The sequence below is a fragment of the Copadichromis virginalis genome, linkage group LG17 (genome assembly GCF_057382275.1).
Source record: "Copadichromis virginalis isolate Kocher_CV1m ecotype Utaka linkage group LG17, C_Virginalis_male_GT1.1, whole genome shotgun sequence".
Lineage (NCBI taxonomy): Eukaryota > Metazoa > Chordata > Actinopteri > Cichliformes > Cichlidae > Copadichromis > Copadichromis virginalis.
Window position 1 is genome coordinate 31,804,915 of NC_140634.1, and position 26,280 is coordinate 31,831,194.

Sequence of the window (26,280 nt, forward strand, 5' to 3'; positions counted from 1 at the left end):
TAATACAGTAGAGAGAACACAGCATGGTTTCCGGAATTCAGTTCAGGCACAATTTTATTCATTTTCAGTCCTTGACAAAGTACATCATCAGGAGGACAAAAGCACTTTGACAAAGATGACAATAAGTACAGTTACTTGATATTTCTCATGCAAACAGCACAAAACCCCAATCCTCTGTGATGCTGCGGATGCTCAAAAGTTATACTTGTGCAAGATATACTCAGCTGAAACCCATTAAATACAATAATATTTATGTTTTTGTTTTGTTTTTTAAACAAGGCATATGGCAGAAGCTATAAACAGACAAACTTACGACCCCCCCCCCCCCCCCCCCCACTCCACCCCAACCAATGATCTTAAAGGCAATTCAAAATGTAAAAAGTAAGCATCAAGCATCAATCTCATTTTTAATATGAATGTTAATATATCGTGAAAGCAAAATGATGTATGCTCCATTTTTGATTTCATTATTGTAGCCAACCTCCTGAAGGATACACAATATTGTGTACTGTTCCTGTGGAAAAACCTGAATACCTGAATACAACCTTGCTGCTTTCACAGAAATTAAAAAGGTAAGCAGCAGCCAGTTGCTGCTAACCTCATGCCCTTGATTAATAGATCATCAGCAAATGTAATTCTGTTTGTTTAAAAACTTTTTGGCATTTTGCTGGTCTGGAATATTCAAGATTTGTATTTGCAGGAGTGGATGTTCCAGCAAATTCACATTCAATGTTAAAGTTCATAACAGTACAATTAGAAAAAAGACTAAACAAGGATAATTTGTTTTGAAGGGTTGCCAGGAGAAAACCTCTTCTTCTCTAAGAACATAGCAGCACAGCTTAGGGTTGAAACGTTGGACCCAAACAAACCTCAAAACATCTGGATCATTGTCCTTCGGACAGAGAGGAGATGTTTGTCCATAGAACATGGCATCATAATTAGTGAAAACCAAACATAGGACCAACACCTCATACTGGCTGTCAATCATGGTACGAAGTGTTGGTAATCTACAGCAGAATGATAGTGATACAGATATAAGTTACTTCAAGTTATTTCTGCTAAAGGGGTTCTACAAGCTGCTAAATCGTGTCATGTATTTGCATAGACTACCGTGAAAAGTTTCATTTTTATGTTGGCTTTAAAACAATTTAATGAATGATTGCTAAAATACCTCCAGACTAGGGATGGGTATCGAAAACCGGTTCTTGTTGAGAACCAGTTCCCACTGTTTCAATTCCTTTGAATTGTTTGTCATTTTTGCAAACGATTCCCTTATCGATTCCAGTCGCCCCGAATGACGTCACCACATTGCGGAGCGTCATTTACCTGGCAGGAAACACGGCGCCTAAGCGGCTCAAACGCTCAAAAGTTTGATTATACTTTACGAGAACGGATGACAACAGGGCAACTTGCAATACTTGCAAAGTGGATATTTCATTTACGAATATGCAAAAGCATTTGCTCACAAAACACGCGATGACCTTAAATGAATGTCATGTTTTTAATTCCGCTCCGGACTCGTGAATCTCAACCCAGCAGCAGCGGTAACGTTTGCATGTCCTCTCCCGTTAATGCGGCAGGTAAATAATCAACTAACAGTGCATATCATGTTAGCGCGATCTGTCTTATTACAAAACCTGCCATTACTGTGCATTTAGGTGACCATGATGAGAGAGACAGACAGAGTCTGGCTGGCTCAGATGCTGGCAGTTGTTGCTGCAGTCTAACGGTGTCCTTTCAGGCCAGGATAGACGAAGCAGTGACTAAGTTTGTGGTAAAAGGTTTGCACCCATTTGCCACAGCAGATGCGCCCGATTTTCGGCAAGTGAATGTGTTTAATTGTAGGCAGGGACATTATACTGGATATTCTTGTGTAATTGCTACAGATTAATTTATGTTATACTTTGTTATTGCTACAGAATAATATTTATTTTGTTATTTTACATTTACAATTTTTTTTCCTGGGGACCCTGTGACGCCCCATTGAAAAGCCGTAGGCTGGATCTCTTAAGATCTCACTGCTGTGTTTGTAAGGCCATGTTACTCCTAAATTTATATCTTGTTCAAAGAGAAGATATAAAACAAAGTTCTAAGCTAAACACCTTAGTGTTCTCCTTTTTTAAAAAGAATCGATAAGAGAATCGATAAAGAATCGAATCGTTAAACAGAATCGAAAATGGAATCGGAATCTTATCAATACCCACCCCTACTCCAGACCCTGCTAGAAATTTCAAATGCACCCGGAAACGCAAAGTTATAGATAAGACACATACCATGTAAAATGACTGTGTACAGTCTGTTTTTAAGACTGCACACCTACACAAAGCCTTATGGGACAAATAAAGATATCTAAGGTAATACAAAGGAACAAGTGACAGAATAAGCGATCTTTTCCTCTCACCAAAATAAGGTTAAACTGGGTTATTTAGGAGGAGTCCTTGTCTAACAATTGAATGTTGGTGAAATAAAGAGAAATGCTTGAAGCACTAGATGAAGTGTGAAGAGATGAAAGGAAGGGAAATAAGGAAGGGAAAAAGAAGTGCGTGAGTAAAAAGGGAGAAACAACAAAATGGAATCGGGTGACAGTAAAGACATGACAGCGGCAGGGGATTAGAGTGGAAAACATGATGATAGCTCGTAACATCTGGAACAGGATGTGAAGTGGTTTTCTAAAAGGTCAGATTCGTGGTAAAGCATTTAGGGATAAGTGGGTAGTGCTAGTTCAGGTCTTTACTGCCTGTAGGCGCTTTAGAGGTGTTTGTCATCCAACATTTAATCCTGTCTGCCACAGAGACAATTTCGCAATGCCACTAAATGAGGACGACTTTTATCACACATTACCATTTGTCATTCCTAACAAAGGCTTCATAAAAGATGTGAGGAGGAAAATGTTACCTACAGTGTGACTGACTCAAATCCCCCTGAGAGTTTGATGCATGCAAACTGGGTGTAAGTAGTCATTGTGCTGAATGCATTTCCTCTCCGTAGCTTCATCCCTCACCTGAAGGAGGAGTCATTATTGAAATGACCCACACCGTTCTCTGTGTACGGCATTTACGTCCTTTGTAGTAATGACTCATCAAGAATATATCATAGATGTTGATGCCAGTATGACCGAAACGAAATTAAACACATTCACGTTATGGCTTTTTGTGAAAAGCAGCTGCAGGATGAGTAAGTACGAAGCACAATCAAGCTGAATTACTCAGTTTGTCTGTCCACCTCTCTGCTGTTTATCTTGTTTAGAGGCATCTCAAAAGCTGTACAAATGAGAACCTATAAAACTTCCCAGAAAGTCTAACTGACATCATTTTGTGTTCCCCCCCACAAGCGCATGCTTTCATACCCACAAATAATTCTTTAGAGCAGGTATCCTTAGGCAGTATTTTTGATTACGATATGCTTGCAAGGTTTAAAGAAACACCTACAGTGTTACCGAAATGCCACAGTACAGTTGTGTCTGAAATTTATGACTGAGTTTAACAACTCAAATATTAATCACTGCTATACTATTGGCTACATAGTGGACCCAAGTGCAGACAGCTATTGATGCATTTGTGACACTACAAAGAGTGTTGTTTCTGAGAGTTCCTAATTATGCCTGTCGCTCAAACACCAGCAGGACATTTGCACCATACTTGAGGCAAAATGCACCTCATTGCTGTTATTTTTAAGAAAATGTTTCTATCGTTTCATAAGCAAGCAGTTATCAATATATTGCTAACATATTTACGGGTTACGCAAAGCAATAACTAAATCTCAAATAGAGTTGGAATAGCTTTAATAGTCTTGGCTGTTGTTAAGGCAGAGGAGAAGATAAGCTCCTGAATCATTTGGTGGTTTGAGTGTGGATGATTATGGTCACAAAACACTCCGAGTGGGTAAGGAAATCACATTAGCTTTGTATCTGATGACTCTTTAACATAAAGGTTTGAGAGGCTACACAGAAAGTATCACTGGCAATGTGTGGTCTTTTAGGCAAACAGAGGTAATGTACAGCAGGGGCAGGCAATATGGGGTCACACTATTATAAGTAAATTGGTGGTGATATTTATGATGATATACAAGAAAAAAAGCAGAATGTTTTATCATTGACAGTGGACTGATAGACTGGGGTGGCTAATACTGCAAAATTCTTTGACACATATCCATGTTTTACTACTTATTTTTTGCTTAGTGTTAAGTGTTTTATACAAAAACTAGTAGAGACACATTGGTCAGCCACAGCCATTATGGTGGAAATGCAAAGTGGCAGGCCATGGTCGTTATGATGTACAGTAAAAAATTACATGTTTGTACTCTATATTTGTCCTACCATAGCTAGTATTTTGCACTTAAATTTAAGGGGTATCTGAGGGCCTCTGGATGTCTGGAGTTTTGATCTCCTCCATACCTGCTTCATGCCTGGTGGATGGGGCTGTGGCTCCCCACACCCTCTAGCAGATCATTACATGAAGGAACCTTTTAAAGACAAGTGCGTTCATGCTCACAGGTGTACAATGATGCTGTCACAATGATGTTTAATATTTAGTATTTACTGTTATATTCCCATATATCATCATGATGTTGTTTATTCTATTGCTGTCTTTTTCTTCTGCTTGTTTTCTTTTTTCTTTCTCAACAGGTGATCCAGGTGATTGATATATGTATTTTTTGTCTGCTTATTTTGTTGGTTTTTGTTTTTTGCCCTTTATCCCCGTCCCTCTTCTCCGCTGTTTTTCTTTCCCTCTTTCTTTCTCCCCTTTCTTTTCCTCAGTCAAGTCTGTCCTGTATTTAGCAAGTGAAAATAAAAAATCAAATAAACAATAAAAGGTGAATCAAATAGACCATTACGGCAAGGCTGGGATGGTACATTTGGTAAAGTAAATCCGTTGGGCATCTTTCTTCGCCTTTAGACAATAATTCTGATTTAAAAAAAAAAGAGCCAAACGGGACAGGCAAAAAATAAATAAATAAATAAATAAATTTAAAAAAAATTAAGGGGTAGGAAAACAGAATTCAGTTGACTGCAATCTGCAATCTACTTACATTTAGTGATGAGATTGTATACACTGTGCATTTAAATAGAAGTATGAAATAACTGCTTAATGCTTTAACATTTCACTTTTATAACTTTAATGATAATAAAACTGAAATTCTAGTGATTTCTCCCACTGATTGTTTTATTTAGTATTGCTCTTTGTTGGAAGTTGGTGAAGTAGTTTCACTTTTAGGTACTTAACTGTCATTTGAGGCTGACATGCTGCTCTCGCTTTCAGACATGTTTGGACTTGTGTCACTGTTTTGCACACTAGTAAGCATTGCTATATCATTGATATCGCAAGATAAAACTTATAAAAGATTATCGCAAACTACAGAATGTGGTCAGTCCTAGTGAAAAGCCACAAAATCTGCCTTTTGGTTTGCTACAAGATAGCAAACCATAAACAATCTATAAGATAGATGAAGATGTAGAGTCTGACAGCAGTAAGGAAAGACTTCTCCGCCCCGCATTGTGGGTGCCGCAGCCTACCACTGAAGGAGCTACTCAGCGCTGTCAGAGTCTCCTGCATGGGGTGGGAGATGTTGTTCAACAGAGATGACAGCTTAGCCACTATTGTCCTGTTACTCACGACCTCCACTGGGTCCAGAGGGCATCCTAGAACAGAGCTGGCCCTCTCGATCTGCCTGTTTAGTCTCTTCCTGTCCCCAGCAGAGATGCCGCTGCCCCAGCAGACCATGCCGTAAAAGATGGCTGAGGCCACCACAGAGTCATAGAAGATCTTGCAGCAGGTACAGCCTGCTCTGCCCTTTTCTGTAGAGGGCATCTGAATTGTGAGTCCAATGTAGTTTATTGTTCAGGTGAACACCAAGGTACCTGTAGCTATCCACAGCCTCAATGTCCATACCTTGGATGTTTATTGGTTGCAGTGGAGGATGTTTGTGCCTGCAGGAGTCTACCACCCGCTCCTTGGTTTTACTTGTGTTGATCTGGACGTAGTTCTGCTGGCACTAGTCCACAAAGCCTTGGGTTACTTTGAATGATCATTCGAAGTGGTCCATAAAATACACAAAACTGAGAGTTGAAATTTCAATTTTTTATAAAATGGCTGAGTGCCTCTACAGTGAATGAGTGAACAAGGTCCAAGACTTGGGTCTGTTAAACACTTTAAAAACAATGCATTTGTTTCAGCAGCTTCATGATATGGAAAAAGTGATGTTAGCTTCAGTGTGGCTTGCTGTAATTTTATCATTCCCAGATTGGTTGAGTGCCTGCCAAGGGCTATGTTAATTATGCCCTGTGTGTGTACTGAAAAGCAGATAGTTTTAAATTACAGCGAGGCTAACATTTAGCCTTTTCTCACATGGTTATGGATGTTTCACATTAATGGCAATTTTGGCTACTTTACATTAGATTTGTTGATCTAATGCAGCTGGAGAACATCTCATCATTATTAACTGATAGTTAGAGCTTATTACTGTTAATCTGAGGCTGGAGTTTGGCCACACATTATAGCAACATTTTTGCCTGAATTGCACATGCTCAAAAGTTTGCTGTGAATTTGTATGGTTTTTTGTCTCGCACTTGTTAAATTAACTGTATAATTGACTGTATTAATCGGCCAGCTTGAGCAATTCTTTTTAGTATTTAATTAGGGTTCCTGTTTGGATATTGGAAATGCCTTTTATTGAATTTACTGTATGAGATTAGACAAAAAAGTGTTGTGCTGAATGGCATATCAGAGCAAAAATGAAATAGTGCCAGGAGCCGTTTGTTCTGCTTTAATCTTCTTATTTAGTGCGAATATAAGTGTTATGTCAACCAACACATTTTAAATCTCTGTTAAGTCATCTGTTGTATCAACCATCTTCATAGAGTTCAGCTACTCTTATTATCTTTTTTCCCTGCTAGTTTTTTCCCCTCACCTGTGTTCAGTAAGCCACTCAGTATGCGTCTTCATGCTGACTGATATTCTGTGCATGACTCTTGTAATAATAATACTAAAGGTCTCCTGTCCCCTCGGATCCTGTAATCCTGATTTGTCACCTTTTAGTCTCCTCCAGAGAACAAATAAGCATACTTCATGTATGTCAAACTGTTCACTTCAATATAAGGTACATTTTTGATATGATTAGGCACAGGGGGACACATTCATATAAATACTGTGATACTGGCTTTTACACAAATCCGGTTTCCCTTTGGAAATTGAAAAATGTAGAAAAACTTTTCAGACCAAACACCCCATTTTATTAATAGCAAATGAAACCAAAAGAAAACATGGACCGGGAAAAAAAACGACTGAGTTTTTTATTTATTTATTTATTTTAAATAGATATTTTCACAATGTCATTCGTGTACTTAAAAGCCTTCCTGGCTTCGGCCTCTGGCAGGAAGCCATTGGGATAGCAAATTTAATTACAACATGCTTTAAAATGAATAAAGGCTATTTGTAAAAATGTGTAAAGTTCATGACTCAAACTTGGATCCACGGCATGAATGGCAAAGTGATTCAGTCCAACAGAAATCCATCCAGCTTTCAGCTGCAGAGCTTTTTGCCTTTACAAATGGAAAATATTAATTTTGTGTACATGGACATATGAGAGCAGACTTTTGAAAAGTTGCGTTCAGGGACATGAAAAAAAAAACTTTAATAAGGAACTGTTCACAGTGACAGACTCGGAAATATATTTTTTACATTTCTGTCCAGAACATGGATTAATAGATTAAAGGTTGAGTCACAAACTGCCATGAGACTGCATTGCCCATGCAGTAGAGGTGGGTAGACAGATCCAAATACCAACGTCGGTACTGGTATAGGATTAATACTAGCGTGATAGTATTGATACTTTGTTTCTTTCCTCTAAGTCTAAGTATGCAGCCATCCTAAACGTGTTAAATTAATTATTTTTAGGAAACCTTTTGTGTTGATTGTTGACCCAAAGGGTTTTAAAGACATGCACATTCAAAAAAAAGTTTAAAAATACACAAAAAGCTGATAGATTTTCTTTATTGTATTAATTACTTATTGTCAAAAGTTAAAAAAAATGTTTAAATGGTAAAAGGCCTGTATTTGTATAGTGCTTTTACTAGTCCTTAAGGACCCCAAAGTGCTTTACACAACCAGTCATCCACCCGTTCACACACTGGTGATGGCAAGCTACATTGCAGCCACAGTGGGGCGCACTGACAGAGGCGAGGCTGCCGTACACTGGCTCCACCAGGCCCTCTGACCACCACCAACAGGTGAAGTGTCTTGCTCAAGGACACAACGACCGAGACTGTCCAAGCCGGGGCTCGAACCGGCAACCTTCCGATTACAAGGCGACCTCCCAACTCTTGAGCCACGATCGCCCCTTAAAAAGGTGATATAGGGGTCATTAAAATGTGTTCAGGATTTGACACAATGCTCACCTCTCCATAAGCCTTTGAGGGTTGAAAGTATTGGTATTCGGTAATGGTTGTCCTGATATAACGTAGATTTCTTTGACATTTGAAAGAACACCAACCAAATGGTTCATATGTGTTTGTGAGTGGGTGTTGGTGTGTGTACTTACACCACAAGGACAAAAGGAAGTCATTACCCTATCAAGCTGCAGACTTGTGACCATGTGACATTTGGGTCAGAAAGGATTATCACTTGCTGTGTGGGTCATGCAGATATATAAATACATATGCACTGCTATTGTGTGTATTTCTTAAGAAAACAACATTGCTATTCTACGTAATGTAATGTAAAAATGTTATAAATAAATAAATAAATCCCAAACTCTCCATTTAATTGGAACTTAAACCCAACCACTTTCAGAGATTTACTTTTTTATTAGGTGGAAAAACATAATCCCACAATAATGCTGTTACAATCATTTTGGTTTTCAGACAAAGCAAAATGAGCTTAAACATGTACTTGTAAACACTTCTAAAATGTGCAAAGAAGATTTTAATAATCTCGATTCTGGTCCCATCTCAGCCTTGGTCCTTAGACCTGCCTACTCTCTCAGAAGAAGAAAAATCCTTTAAAGAGAAAGGGTGGGGAGTAAAGCTCCTATTAAGTGGCAGAGACCATCAGAGAATCTGTCTCAGCCTTGATATCTTTGCTGGCTTCAATCCCCTTCTTAATAAGGGAACGACAGAAATTCAATACACTCCTAGCTAGAAAAGGTCGATTGATACCTACTGCCAATTATCAGGCTGCATTCATCACCCGGGTGTTTCTGTGTGTGCGTGTGTAACTGTATTGTGTGTTTACATTCAAACCTCCATGCCCATATATGTCTGTGGTTATTTGTATGTTAGATTTATAGTGTTACACAATATTGTTTATATGTCATGTCATCTTTGAAAGCATTTACATGCAATACGGACACTGTATCTACTGGAATTAACAAACTGATGACAGAATTGACAATAAAAACAAGAAAACAACCAATAAAAACAGGTTTTTCTGTTCAGTAATAATACACAATAATAATGGATTGGATTTATATAGCGCTTTTTCAAGGCACCCAAAGCGCTTTACAATACCACTATTCATTCACTCTCACACACTGGTGGAGGCAAGCTACAGTTGTAGCCACAGCTGCCCTGGAGCAGACTGACAGAAGCCAGGCTGCCATATCGCGCCATCGGCCCCTCTGGCCAACACCAGTGGGCAAGTAGGGTAAAGTGTCTTGCCCAAGGACACAACGACCAGGGCAGAGAGCCCAGGGATCGAACCGGCGACCTTCCGGTTACAGATGCGATTCCCAACCCCCTGAGCCACGGTCGCCCACAATAAGTAAATAACTTTAACTTCCCATCCTAATAAAAAAATAATACTGTGCTTCACTATTTTGTTTTATTTAAAATAGTACATGTGAAAATTAATTGATCACAACAGTTATATCTTAGGATTAAAATATGATTAAAGAGCTTGTATGGATACTGCTGGATTATTACAGAGACATAAAAAAAATGATTTTGGCAATTACCAGTACTGTTTATTTAAACCAGTTGGTGGCATAAGCCTTACATTAGGTAGTGGTCTAGTCATGTTTAAAGCACTGTATGTGTGTATATATCATCTGTTTGTGTGCTTTTGTTGTTTAATTAATCTTGAGAAAAGGAGCAGAAATAAGAAGAAAACAGAGGGACAAGAGAATAAGCCTCAAGAACAAAACTAGATGGATACAGCCTAAACCCATTCAGAAGATAACACATTCGGTGTGTGGAGCGCTGGAAGATCGTGAAACAAAATGCAATAACGGAAGAGTAGATGATGGGAAAAGAAAAAAAAATTGATTGTTAAATCTAAGAAATGATTTACTTCTTATCTATATTTACTAGGGTGAGGAGAGGAAACAAAGAGGAGCCTTTCATTTTAATTTGGTACATATCAGAAACTGGAAAGGAGAAACACTTTTTCATAGTTAAGCTGCAGAGGAAGTGGGAACTGGATGGTGAAGTAACAGTGCAGAGAGCAGTGAAGCAGAAAAGCTAAAAGCAGAGGGGCCTTTTATAAACTAAATGAACTGAATAATAACCTAAATCCTCTCAATTGCTTTCCAAAGACCTTTGTGTGTATCTGGAGATCTTGAATAAGTATTTATTGTGATCTGTCAATGGGGATTTTCATTCTTTCTAAAGCACATTCTAAAACTAGAATATTTGCCTCATTTCGAAGCTGAACACCTGCTGCACTTTTGTCTTTACTGAGTAAGATACCTGTATATGTGAACATGAATGCTGATGAAGTGCAGCAGGTGGATAAAGGTTCTGTATTGTGAGAAATGTAAGTATTAGTGTGAGTGCTTTTGTGTGTGGTCCAGTGGGTAAAATAACCATTGATTTCTTTTTTGTTTCAGTCCAGCCAGGGCTGTCGGGTCCTTTTGTCTGATCAATAATTCCAGCACATTACTGTGCTCATGCTGTAACTGGCCAGCGAGGGAATGAGTCACTCCCTCTGCAATCAGCCAGTGTGGTTGAGCGCACGTGTGTCAGCTTTGTAGGAGCCTCATCGTCAAATAAAACTTTTTTTGCCAAACTGGGCAGGAAAGAAATGTCTCATGACGCTTCGAACAAATCCTGCTATTAATCAAAATGTCAAAACTGCACTTCCGTCTGAACAATGTGAATGTGCTTGTTTGCATTTGGACTGTGGCTCCACAAGCTTAAGTGGAAGAAACTGAGTCAGACTTCCTCTTTTATGAATTCAACATGTGTAGAAATACGGGAGTACACTGTGCTTCAACATTCAATTCAATTCAATTCAATTTTATTTATATAGCGCCAAATCACAACAAAAGTCGCCTCAAGGCGCTTCAACATGAAGGCATCTGTAAAATTTGAGGAAGGTATTTTCTGAAAAGCCAACATCTAACTTGGGGTTGCTGAAAGCAAAATTTGAAGAATCTGGACAAGTGGAGAATAAAAGAAGACATGGCAAGCCTACAACACTACCTACAGCAGATGAACAGCGTCTGTAAAAAATAATGTCTTTAAGAAATACGAAAAAATGAAGCAAAGACCTGACACAAGACAGGCGAGATGCATCTGGTTCTTCTGTTGATCTATTTACTGTTTGTTAAAGTCTTATCATAAATGGTCCTCGTCAGGTGGCTGTAAAGAAGTTGTTGTTAAAAAAGGGAATTGGGAAGAAAAGAATGAGGTATGCCAAATTACACAAGAAGTAAAAATCAGTGGCAATATCCTTTGAATAGCAAAGGATCTGATTAACAACAGTTTCATTTGTTCCTCATGACACTGACCCCAAACACACTGCCAGTGCAGTCAAAGCTTACCTGGATAGATTAGCACACAATGGAACACTATCAGTCATGGACTGGCTTTCCTGGAGCTTGGAATTCAACATGATTAAAGTGTAGGAGCAGAACAGAGGGCATCCAAAGACGAGCTTCAAATGCCTGGAGAACTATTCCTGAAGACTACAGTACCTAACAAACGACCTGAAATATGTCTGTGAAGGTTCTCAGTCATCCAGGTCATTGTAGTCAAAGGAGCTTACAAAGAAAAGCGTCTGGAAAAGCATCTGGAAGTACTTAAAGAAGTCCAGACGCTTATCTTTGTAAGCTCCTTTAAATGACCTGAAAGCTTGTCAGGCTGAAAGAGTTCGGGCTGTGTTAAAGAATCAAGGTGGTCATAGCAAATATTGACTTTCAAGTTTGTTAGAATTGTACAAACGCTGTTTATACTTCATGTATGACACTTCCATGTTTGCACATTATAGTAAATGACTGCACCTATTTTACTAGAAAAATATAAAGAAAGGAGTGGCTCAGGATTTTTGCACAGTGCAGTATACGTGCTCGTCCTCAGACTGCTCACCACCCCCACACTCCCAAGAGATTTACCACTGCAGATAGATGCACACGTTTGAATTGACACAGATGTTATACCAGGCTTGGGACCGGCACTAGGAGTACACTAGATTGTTTCCTCTGAGACTAGGTTTGCATCACCTTCTGGTCTCAAACCAAAAATCTTTTGCATGAAAGGTAAATATGCTTACCCCTACACCACGAAGCCTCCACATAAATGATGTAATGATGAAGATTAAAAGGGGAAGGCTAGTGTTGGGATTCAGAGATTCTTTTATTGCTACCATATAATTTGCCTTATGAAGAATGTATTAATAACATGTTTCACAGTATCATTTATCAGTAATATTTCCTACAGGGTTTATATTGCATTGCATATGTCTGTCATCACACTGACCTTTCTATTTTTATAGGTTGAGTTCATTTTATACACAATGCATAAATGTGCTTGGTTAGAGTTGATGTTCCATTCTAGAAGGTTTTAAGCTTCACTGGTGAGAGTGTCCAGATGATACATGCTGAGGGGAGATGAGAACATAGCAGGTTAATTGCATGCACGCTTACGATACACATATTAATCTAGTAGCTGTCACGGCGGGGTGCGCCGATGTGTGTGGAAACAGGACCCAAAAGCAGATGATGACGAGGAATTGTAATGATTAACAGAAAGGTGAACCTTTAATGCGATGACGGCAGGGAAATGAACCAAGAGACCAAAAACAAACAGGCAAAACACTAAGAAACAAAATACTAAATGGTACTGAGACCAAAACCTAAACTATGACTGTGGTGGAAAAATAATAAACAAAGACCATGACTAAGACTAATAATACATAACAGATGAAAACTAGAACTATGACTGAGGTGAGGTAAACAGGCTAAGACCATGACTAAAACTGTGACCCTGGTGAGATAAACAGACGAACCGACAATGGCATGAAGAAAACAAAAGGCTTAAATACAGACATGAGGTGATCAGGGGAAGTGGGGACACATGGGGGAACAGCTGACAGACATAAACCTAATGACAGGACCAGGAGAGAAAGCTAAATACAATGAACAAAGAACACATGACATTGTCAAAATAAAACAGGAAATACTAACAACTAAACATGACAACACAACTCAACAGACCCAACACGTGATGAATAAATAGCAAACCCCAAAACATAGAAAACCCAGGAACAATAACCAATAACTGCCTAAACTAAAGGCAAAATAGGAAATAACACAAACTAATAACATATCAAAAAATACAAAGAAAACTCAGAGTGCTGGGTCGGAGACCCAGCCTGTGACAGTAGCAGGTCTGAGCGAAGGCCTAAGCGTCTTCTGCTTCAGTTTGAGACTGGCTGCAAAGTACTCTACTTAGTGATTAATGACGAGGGTCCATTATTAGCTCTCAGAGATGCTAAGACCTGAAGTTATTACCTTAAAAGGCAAGTAATGTAGAAAGGAGAAGTTATATGTCGGTGTATGAAGTGTACGTGATGTACCCTTGTCTGCACAGGTTGAACTTTTGCCCGTCTGTCACCATGTATTTTTGAACTGTATTGACGTAGGTGTGATATTTTATCCTATAAAACCAGAACCCAATGTATTCTTGTCAGAGCAAAACAATCCGTATGCTGACGGTTGGTTGTTCTCCTGTGATAATAAAACTCATCGTTTGATTGCACTTTTCCGGAGCCTCCGTAGTTTGTTGTCTGGTCTAAAGTTGATCGATCTCGCAACACTAGAAACAGGAAACGAGAAAATGAGAATTGAACTTAAGTTTGGAGGTAGGAGCTGGAAGAGAGCTGGATGAATGAGGAAATGTGGATACAAGCAATATCAGTAGAGAGAGCAGTCAAATTGAGATTGAGACACTTGTGGCAATATACCTGCGTATTAAATACAACAAAATTCATTATGGCAGTAAAATACAAATGTGAGAAATTGATTCACATGCAGAAATTTTCAGAAATGATTAAAAAAATTACACAACTGTCCCCACCACGTTATTAAGTTACAATGAGCTGCACTCTGCAGGTATTTGTACAGTGTTCTGAATTTGTCTCTAATCCTATAAGACTAGAGGCAACTTTAAGTCCTAATTTGAAGGCTTAGAGTCCAAGATGAAGCTATAGACTATTAATTTCACCATAAAACTACAATGTATATAAACCCATTTAGCTGATATAAAAGGATTATTCAAATGAGACAGAATAAGAGCAGCTTTACTATTACTCAACTGGGGGAGGGGTTTCTTGTTTTTTGTAGGTATGGTGCTTTACCCAACACTGTTGCTGCAGTCAACTTCTGTTACCGCTGACAGCCAACAGATGGTGCTGTGGTTCTTCAGTTGCCTCCCACTTTGCTGCATTTTGAAATTAGTAGATTGGAATCATACGTTGGAGCATCATCAGATGACTGTTTTTACAGACAAACACACACTTAGACGTAATAACAGTATATTTCAGGGGCTCAGACTTTGGATTGCATAACTAGGACATCCCCTCCTTGCCTTTTGGTCTTGTGTCAAGATGGAACTCTTGTTTTTGTGATGCAGGCTCTATTTTTGTGTTATTGAAGGAGCTTGGAAAGAAAAGCGACTGGACTTCTTTAAGTTTCTGGAAGACGTTTCACCTCTCGTCAGAGAAGCTTCTTCCATTCTAAGACCAAATGGTGGAGAGTCCCAGGTACTTAAGCCTTAGTTGGAGCTGTCCCTTATGTGATCTTATGTGATGAGCCAAACCACTATTGATCATGAGGTATATGAGGCAGATGATCAATAGTGGGACAACTCCCACTATGGCTAACTTTTCTTTCCAAGCTCCTTAAATTTCCATGACGTGGATGATTGAGAACCTACTTGACTACTGAGAACCTCATTCAATCCCTTTGTCAGCTCAGTTTTTCTCTCCTGTTATTTTGCTTTCTATGTTTAAGATATACATGTTTGGAAAACCAGAAATTCACTGCACTCTGATATCTACTGTAGTCTCCATTCCAATACTCCCTTCTTCTTCCCCAGTTAAAAACATATCCAAGGCTACAGATCTGTAAAACAGAAAGCTTCCAGAAAGATTCAATAGTTCTTAGAGCCACCTTGAGAAGCAATAACCTGAAGTAACAGTCTCTGTATGATTTTATCAGTCTCTTACATTGCTTCAGAATATTGAGATTTGCAGGCATTCTTTTATGTACAGCTCTCTTAAAGTCCCGTCACAGCATTTTTATCAGGTTGACGTCCAAACTTTGACTAGACCATTGCACTACCTTCATTCTTTTCTTTTTCACCCATTGTGTTGTAGATTTGATGCTTTGCTTGGGAATCATTCTTCTGTTCCATGACACAGTTTAAATAAGCTTTAACTGTCTGCTAGACACTAGATTCAGAACAAGCCGAAATCATCACCCTTCCACCACCATGCTTGACAGTTGCCTTTAGGTGTTTGTGCTTTGCATTATGGCAAAACATCCACACTTTTGGTCTTATTTGTCCAAAAGATATTGTTTCTGAAGACTTGCGCTTTGTTCAGGTGGAACTTTGGAAAAGTAATGTTTTAGTGAATGTTCAAGAAGCCTCTTAAGGAATTCCCAGAGAGTTATTTTGTTTATTACAATGCAGTCTTTGCAAGATGTTCGCACAAAGTCCAATGAAAACTTTCACATGATTGTACATATATACACAGTAACTAGCTCACGCACTGAAAAGGTGTATTGCTATTTTTGCGCTTAAGGTTTTAGAATTTTTGTGTGTCCTTCAAAGTATGCTTTGTAAAAGTTTCTAACTCACGGGGGGAACCACAAAATATCCAGATAAAAAAAATTACAGAGCTCATCCTTAGATTATATTATTCACACATTTTACCTTCAACAACCTTCTTTACTGCTTTTTTGACATTCTAGATGTTAGATTCTATATTCTACTGAGCTGTCAACCTCAAGTACCAAGTATCATGGAGACAATCCACAATGGAAAATCCAGTATACTTTATGTCCATACCTGTTCTGACACTTGGTTAGAGAGACAACAACTTTTACATTTTAATAATAATAAAAAAAGAGCAAAGCTAAGGAAAAGTCTTAGAACTGTTTGAAACACAGTTGAATAAAGAACATTCACCACCCCCAGAAGCTCTCCGGCACATATATCACACACACACCACCACTGTTTCCCATGCATATAATTCATTTTGACAGCCAGCAGAGAAAGATGCTCACAGAAAGAAAGAGAGAGAAATCTGTCTCTGTCAATATGCAGGTTGCCCAGGTGCTCCACGATAAAGGCACTCTGCTGTAGGCCTGATATGCACACTGGGTTATGCATAACTGGTTAAGGTTAGTGGATAGGCCTTGTTGTGTAGCTTCCAGAGCAGGAATAGTGGAGGATTTAAAAAAAATGGAAGTGAAGTCATCTTTCTCTATGAATGTCAATCTCCATTTTCAAAATTTGCAAATTCGCGAATGAACAGTGGGCTGTGAGGCTAGTTCCTTGATCATTAATATGCAAATTGTCATGACCACTGATCAACAACCACTGATCAAAGCCTATTGATCAAAGACCATTGATGAGTCGGCTTGTTTCAGTTATTGTGCAATGTACTGTTTATAATGTTGGGCAAACCTGCAGTCAGCTAAGATTGAAGAAGTCACTTGGATGAGTAACGAAACGTTTCTCCTATTGAAAACGCTACATCCAGATGTTCAGAATCGACCTTTGATTTACTTACCTGGATGATTTAGCAGGCATCAAGACATGAAATGTAGAAACTAAAAATCTCCAACATACTTTTACTTCAGATTTGTTTTCAGCATCAAGTTGAAAAAACCTGTGCCACGAGCAAATTTTTCACTGTATTCACCTCTTCATTATTACTTTTTAGCAGTTGAGACCAACTCATGTAGATTTGAAAGCAAAATGTTTTCCAATTCCTGTTTGATATAGGATGTCATCTGGATGCCTGGCAGTTCATGGTGTGGTTTATCAACATTTTTTGGTCATTTTGGGGCTTTATTAGACAGTCACAGTAGAGAGCAGACAGGAAAATGGGAAAATAGTTAGGGGGAATGACATGCAGCAAATGATCTTGGGCAGAATATAGGTCACCTGCTCAACCAAGCCCTTATTTATTTATTTATTAAGTGGAAGGATATTTCCAGCTTTTTAGCCTTTAATTTGACAGGAAAGCAAGGAGATGGAGTAGGCAATAAACTCAAAGGAGACTTGAACCCTGGCCCCTGCAGTAGCCTTTCAATATATAGATCACCTGCTCCACTCAGTGCACTACACTGGCACTCATGTGCCTATTGTTTTCCATTGTCTTGCTGAAATAATTAAGATGTTAGCAGTATGGCAGCCCTTACTGCTTTCGAGCTAGTCATTTAACACAGCAACCTTTTAGAGCAGATATGATGTAACTTCACCACACCTGGGTGAGACATCGTTTAATATTATTACTACTATTCTTACTAACCCTAATTAGCAATCTGCTGCTGTCTTAGTATTAACTATTTAGTCCTTCGGATGTGCAGCTATGTATTTTCTAACCTCATCATCGTCATCTGAAATTGGATTTGTCAAAGACCTTCGTTAAACAGAAAGTTTGAAATATTTTTCATGTGAATCATTAACTCCCGTCCACTTTTCATCAAAAGGTGATGGACACGTTTGTTCCTAAAATAACCATGTTTCTGTTCCATGTTTTCCCTAAAATGTGTCCAGCTTGTATTGTGAGAGTCTGCCTCATAATCCAGGCACACATGCCTCATTATCTTTGTGAATGTTAGTGGAATCTCAGGTCTATGCTTCATTCTACTCCTCTTGCCCTTTTTCTGACACCCTTCGCTACCAATTTCTACTAGACTCCATCTGTTTATTGTTATCTGAAATTTCTCTTCCTCTTTCTGTCTGGCTTTTTCTTTCTCATCTATAGCCCGTTTACATGTCTACACCCACATTCTCTTGTTTCCTTTGTCTTCTTCATTACCTTTCCCTTATCTCATTTTTCCCCTTTTACACTCCCAAACAGATCTTTCCTTTCTTCTTCTTCTAAGTCTGCCACTCCTCTCTTTCTTTCTTTTAGCACAAACTTCAAACACGTTACTTCAGAGAAAACGAAGGAAACGATTTAGCTCAAATTACAACATCCGGCAAATCCAGTCTTTGCACATTCAAGTTATTATATTCCACCAGTCCTGAAATGATGATCTGCTCTTCTTATACTGTAACACAATGAGGATTATACTTTCTTTGCTAATGAATGTAATATAAATGACAGAGGTGTAAATAAGAATAAATGAGCATCCAAAGTTAATATTTTTCTTCTTACCAAAGAGAAAAAACAGAGCATTCCTCTAAAAAACCATACATAAACAAGACATTTACAGACAATAAACTACTGAACATTCATCTATGTAACAGGAAGCTCTGCCTTACATTTCTGGACATGCAGTGAAAACACACAAACTTGGGTACTGGACGAAGAAATGCTTTTGCAAGACAGTGCATATTCTCACTCTCAGGACTTTGAGGCACCACTCTCTTCTTTATAATTTCCTTTTTACTGTTTGCTATAGTTTAATTACAGATGCTCTCAGTGGAAAGGTGGCAATCAAGAAGCCATCGTTAAAGAAGGGAAAAAGCTGAGGTGTGCCAAATTACACAAGAACTGGACTGACCTGACATTCATACTATAAGACAGTAGCAAAAGGTCTTATGCAGTGATGAAGCCAATTCTGAAAGTTTTGGTTCAAATTATTGTCAATATAAGTACAGAACTGGGTGTTTACAACCATCTGTAAAAAACGATGGAGGCTCTGTCATGGTTTGGAGCTGCATTTCAGCCAGTGGTGTTGGTGATCTTGTCAAAACTTATGGAATCATAAACACAGAATAGTACCACCAGGGCTTGATCCACCACACAATACTATTTGATTGGCAACATTCATTACTAAAGTAGTGTGGGATCCTCTTGACAGAGAACAGAACAAAAGGCAGTCAACATCCAAAGAAAAGCTTCGGATGTCCTTCAAGAAGCCTGGAGAACTATTCCTGAAGGATTGTTGTTGAAGAATAGTGGTACCCAATATTGACTTTCAAGCTTGTTAGAATTGCCTTATACATTGCATGTCCATATATGTACATTACAACGAATTGCTGCCCCTGTTTACCATTTTCCCAGTAAAGCATAAAGAAATGAGTGGCTTGAAACTTAAGTGCAGGACTGTATTCATTCAGCCATTTACCCAGTACAGAAACAAAGAATACTGAAGAACTCTTACTTACAAGGGAAGGCACATCGCAGAGCAACACAGATTGTGACATGCTGGAACAAAACTGAAATCTTTCATGGAGCGCTGTAGCTCCGTGAACATGATAACATGAGATCCAAACCCTCAGGGGAATACATGCGCCCTTGTATTCTATACACAGAAGGGAGCCTGTAGATGAACAGACGGATGTTGTGTTCTGTGTGTGTGTGTGTGTGTGTGTGTGTGTGTGTGAGACAGGGTGTGTAGTTGTGTGTGCGGCAGAGATCTGGGTAAATACATCGATTCTGTTTTCTTATGTAGCCCTAGTTTCTCCACATTTAAATATGTGTGTCCTTGCATAATGAAAAGAGTGGCAGAAGCCTCAAATCGTGTGGTTCAGCATGAAGATGTTTGTGTATTTCATATCTGCAAATGTTGGCTTGTAGAGAAAAACACGAAGGATGTGAAACTAAGTGACGTTGATGGATGAGCTCAGTGTCTGTAACTCGCTTTGGGTTGGTTTTTCTTCAAGACAAAGAATCACGATATGAAAAACTTGTTTGCTCAGTCAATCCCTTGTTGAATGAGCGAGTCAGTCTGCGTCTGGTAGCCTCTAGCAAGCAAAGTATTGCGACAAAAAAAAAAAAAAGCCTTCAAATCTACATTTGCTTTCAAAATAGTACACCTAATTTATACTCTGGTAGCAGAAAGCACAGAGTTGGCACAGTAATAAAAATCAAGAATTCCCATTATTGGAACAAATCAAAAATCAGCTAAATTCTGGCTTGACTGCGGTGCAATCATCAGAACTAAATGTAAGCTCTGAGACAGAATTGTGCCCAAATTTGGCTTTCCACCAGTGCATTCACTCTGCATTTACTTTTGAGTCTACGAGTCATTAAGTTCTACTAATATTTCAACACTAGCACACTTTTAAAAAGAAGCAACATTCCTATTTCAAATTACACCAATGTTATGTTCATGTCAAGCAGATTAAAAAGGCCAAAACAGCAGTGTTTACCAGATGGTGATGTTGTTGGAAAAGGGATTCACAGAGCACTTTTGCATTTTTGACTGACAGAGCAGTTTTTCCTGTAAGGCACAGAGATGTATGATTCTGACTTGTGTATTTTCTCAACAAAAGGATGGAAAATCACTATTTTACATACCCTCACAAAGTCAAATCAGACAGCACAGCAAATCATATTTTTCCCTTCTATGGCTGTCTGCATTAATCTCTTCAGCCCTGTCAGAAGCCTGAAAATCCCTTCAGCTTATGTAGCAGAGAGTCTGTGCATGTGAAAATCCAGGTAGGCGCTGCGTGAACACCTATTGTACTCACAGTGTGCAACTATCAAACAATAGTTGTGTTGTGTGGCCGGGAAGGGTGAGGATAAATAACCGCTATATCCCTACTTTAGCTGTGCTTACACTGAACACAAACAGCTACGAAAGCCAAGTTAACAATGCACTACTACAAATTAGACCTGAGCTCCAGGAGATTATCTGAACCCCTATGTGGGCACTGCCATTGTAATTGATTGTGTGTGGCCTTGCAAAGACTCACCAATAGGTGACAACCTTGCAGAACAACAGCGTGGCTATGACGCAAATTAAATACTTGAATATGGTTGAATAATCTTTTTGCTTGGGGAGGTTCCTAACTGAGTGAAATGGCCCAGAGGTATCTAAATGGCAGCCATGATAAGAGCTGGTCGAATTCTCTAATTGCGAAGGAAAGTTGCTCCAGTGCTTTCTGTCTTATCTCCTTAGTATTCACTGGACAATCCTTTACAAAGGGAGATAAAGCCTCCCACAATTCCTTGCAGCAGCAGCATTCAAAGCCTAACATGTGTCGGCTTTTAGGCATAACATATTAAGCATTTTTTTTTTTTAGATCATTCTAATTGGGATTCATTCAGCTGATAAATATGTGGTGGACATGAGGGTAAGCTTGAGCAAACAATGTGGATAGCTTTTCACACTTTTTTTGTTTGCACTGGTTGCCTATATTCTTTTTTGATGTCATTTATAATCAATAAGGGAAAGTTTTTATAGCATAATTTGAGCACATAAATAGCGGATGACATACCCAAGATGCACTTTGAGTAGTTCGCATCCGGTTGTTGCATAATTAAGGGGTATAGTGCTGTGGGTTTCACTTTGCACATTTGTTTTCTTTTTCCTTCTTCTACCAGAGGACTTTAAACTTTAGCATTCTCCACACATTCCTTGAAAAAACAAAAAAACAAAGAAAAACAACACACACATAGACGTGTTCGACTTTTAGGAGTTAAATATTTCTGGGAAAACCTTCAGTGCGATTCATACTGGATTTACCTCACTAATGAAGTTCTGGACATTATGTTTGCTGTGGACTCGCAATGATGATGAAGTCTGATCAAAAATTCAAAATGTAAGCTTGTTTTTGGGGTCAAGGCAAAGTAATAAGTTGCAGGGTTTTGGCCAGTGAGGAGAAACTTAGGAGAATTTGCTTAGAGCATAAAATGCTGGCAAAAGACTCCTGCCCCACTTGTGACCCCTGAAATAATATCTGCACACCGCTTAACCTCGGTCTCGACCATCGCTGCATGCCCTGCTCATTTCAAGCAGTGAAAGGTTGCCTCAGCCTTAGCTGATAACAAGCCCTTTTGTGACAGGATCATTCTTGATGCCCAGCTCAAGTGAGTGTATCTGGTTAGTGCCACCTGGATGTATTTCTACAGCATGTAACCAACAGTTATTGACACACTAGAGCTGTGTCATTTGGCTTTTAATTCACCAAGAATTTTCCACTTATTCATGGCATCTCGCCAGTTTTGATTTTTGTGTCACAGAAGTACTTACTTCTTCTTACATTTCTGGAGAAAATGAAACACAAACACTTTGCTCTATTATCTTCTACTGCCTCCGATTATTTGTCCCTGCACCATCTGGTCACATTAGCAGAAACAGCAGAAGCAACACTGGACTGACATGTTACATGGCCTGCATTTGTATAGCGCTTTTCTAGTCCATAGGACCCCAAAGCGCTTTACACTACATTCAGTCATTCACCCATTGGGGATAGACATAGTGCATACTGTTACAGTAATGCACTTAAGTTAATTATTCTTTTTTCCTGTATAAATTAACAGCTTTGTTCTGTTTTTGAATTTGTTTCATTATGTATATATTTTTTAATCCAAGTGATTATTTGCATACTATGAGGAAAATTCAAATGAAATAAACGTTTTACAAAATAATGCAATTTACTATTCAACACTTGCCTGAAAGTCTTTTCATTTTTCCTCACTTTGTCACTCCATCTTTCATTTTCTCAAACACACACACATGCACGGACGCTGTTAATGTGTCACAATTGCCAGCTTACTACAGACTACAAAAGTTAAAGTCAGGCAGAAATGCAGCACTTACAATACCCATGTCCACTTTTTCAATTCAGATTATACAACTTCTATATCGTATTGTAGCGTGATGCAATTCAATCATGAGCCTTACCCTGTAGCAGTGAACAGGTGTTTCTTTGTCCATCAACAGCCTTCCATTTCCACTTTCAAACAACTTCTCATATAGGCAGTAACATGTGCAATTTCACAGTTGTGTTCTGAGCACCCCGATGAATGTGGATACAGGTAAGTGTAAATGATTTTATCCCGTGGACCACCATTCTTCAAATCTTTTTTGCTATAAAACTCCCATTGCAGATGGACGAATACTCAGAAATGTTGACCGATCAACATTGAGTTCCATAGTTTTGTTTATGGTAAATGGTAAATGGCCTGTATTTGTATAGCGCTTTACTAGTCCCTAAGGACCCCAAAGCGCTTTACACATTCAATCATCCACCCATTCACACACACATTCACATGACAGTGTGTGAATGTGTTAGTCATAGACTGTCATAGACTGTTTTTAGGTAAAGTTATGTGTTGTTTGCATGTCCTTCCAAATGACCTCGACTTTAAAACTAATTATTTAACCAATGGCAAAAACAAAAGACGTGTCTTTAAAGCTATGAAAACCAGTGGACAATCATATTCCAACAAATTTTGTGGGGTAATTGGGCTGTCAAAGTGCAAGCGGGGCTTTTTATGGCTCAAAATGGCAATTCTTACCAATATTTGACCTTGTGCAGTAGACATGATGAAAGAGGCTAATTTCAATGGTGTGCAAGGCTACAGTGATGCATGGCATTATTTTTACCCTGCTTTGGGATTCTCTCAGGACATTCAGTGTGTTGCTAAAGGTCAGTACCTAAAGGTCACACACTAATGGAATACACAAGTATAGATACTGAACATAAGGAAGAGACATCAATTATACTTCACTAATATACATTTCTATAGCCATATCTACATCTATATCTATCCATCTTGTTGGACGCCAGATATTTAAAGAAGCATGATATTCAATCAGTAAAACATTTTTCTGTTCACAAATGCAAATAAAAAACTGTAATTTGGTATCTTAATAAAAAAAAAGATGACAACAATACTGGCTTCCAACTATATATGTATAAGCTACTTAAGGAGGGAGAGGAAACAGCTCTAGCCCTATGCAAAATTGTTGTGTTTTGATAACATTTTAGCTGTTTCCTCTAACCACATTAGAAACTCAAATTTCAGTTCATTATCTACATTTGCCCAAAGCTTGATACAATGCACCATTTTTCTTTCTTTTTCTTCTTTCCTTTTTTTTTTTTTGTTTAATTTAACTACTGCACACTAACTGTTGCCAAGAAACTTTTTGGACATGGATCAGAATTTGAAGATGCTTGTACAATTTAAGGTCTGAGATTAAAAAAAAAAAATTCATCTGTAATTCACCATAGAGAGAGAATACATGCTTAATCGGTGGCATAATTATAGAGTATTAGCAGTACTCCCTCGGGAAAGAGATGGAGAGATAGATGAAAAGATCAAGACAGAGATGAGGGAAAATGGGAAATGGGAGAGAGTAGACAAAGGGAGAAGGTAGAAAAGGATGATAAAAGAGTGAATGGAGACATGAGAAAAGAAAAAGATAATGAAGAAACTGCTGAAACTGAGGCTTTGCATATAATGATGGGCCTACGTAAATGCTCCCTAATAGTGTTTCTGTCTTTTGCTGAAGCATGTTTCCTCAGGCTGAATCTCACTTTCTTTCCTTCTTATACTGTGATGAATTTGTAAGCATTTACATGTTTTAGTCCTTGTGCTTGCACAGTATAAGAATGTTTGAAAGCCTCCTGGCTCCCAGCGCCAAGCTGTGAATAGGAGTGGGATGAGAGCAGCTCTATTTTGGGGTCTGTAGCCATGTCCGACTGTCAGTGTGGGGAGAGACATAAAGCATTACACAAGAGAGAGAAAGAGAAAAACAAAGGGCAAGTAATTTGAAAAGGCTGTTTGGTCATTTTTCATTTATTCATCTCTTTTTTAAAAATTATATATACCATATGTTACACTTTTATTTGACAAATAAAATCAGGCATTTAGCAAAAGAGTAGAAACAAATTTTAATGGAAAGCATGGCAAAACAAAATAGACAGATGGGTCTCCCTTCATACACATCTGCACGGACCTTATTGATTTTAGCTTCTTGTACTGTAGATGTATCTGAGAGAAGAGTATCTTTATACATTTGTGCAGCCACAAAAGTAACGCCAGCAACATCAGTAACGTTTCAGTGCAATAATCACAAATGTCCAGAAGAGACAGCTGATTTAAAGCAAACAAACAAAAAAAACAGCGGTAAAGGTTTAATAGCGCCTGTAGGTACCTTCAGCATTGGGCCAAACAATCTCTAGAACAATTTGATGCAGCACCCTCTTTGTCACCAGTTTCACTTGTCAGGTCGCTGACCAATCTCTAGGCCTCTCTTGGAGCTTTAGCAATCAATTTTCACCCAGCGACTCCCAGCAGCCACGCTCACTGGATCAGAGAAGATATGTTTTTCTCTTGGTCGTCAGGGCGTTACTGACCAGTCTCTTGTGTTACGTCCCCTGGCTAGTCTAGGGGGTTGAAGGGACGAACATAAATGTGGATAGAAAAGGAGGAGCCAAGATGGTAATTCTAAAAGGTTTATTTAATACTGGTGATGGGGTTCAGACCGAGGTGTAACGTCAGGGAGAGCCAAGGCCAACATAACAAACAAAACATCCCTGACGTAGAAATAAAAGAAACTTACCTAACTCCAAAGAAACAAAATACATACAACCTATAACCATAACCTACCTAACAACACATAAACAGGAGAAAACAGGGTGTCAAAACAAAAGGCAGCTCTCCCCTACAAGCAGTCTGAACATGAAACAATGCTCACACAAAATACAAAGGCATGCAAGCCTTCACAAGTATGGCACCCAAAATGGCCAGAGGGCCCAGAAGCACAGCTCCACAGGCCTTAAGTAGTGCTCTGCTGATTACCAATTAGCCGGACTCTGTGCAACATCCAATCAGGACAGAGGAGGTGGAGCCTGGACAAAACAAAGGGTTAATAGGGAGAAGAGACATCCTCCTGGGGGATGTAACACTTGTCTTGTGGGAGTGGGACTTTACTTCAAAGCAAACCATGGTATTTGTCAGATAATTTAATTAAAAATGAACAAAAAAGTACCAACTTCAAAAACATAGTTGAGCGGTCCAGTTAGGAGACTCAAACTGGCATATAGCTGACAGCTAGGTGACGTTAACTGTAGTGCTGCTTGTGGTGCCGCCATCTGTCACTCAAAGTAGTGATTTCCTTCATCATCCATATTTTCGAGGG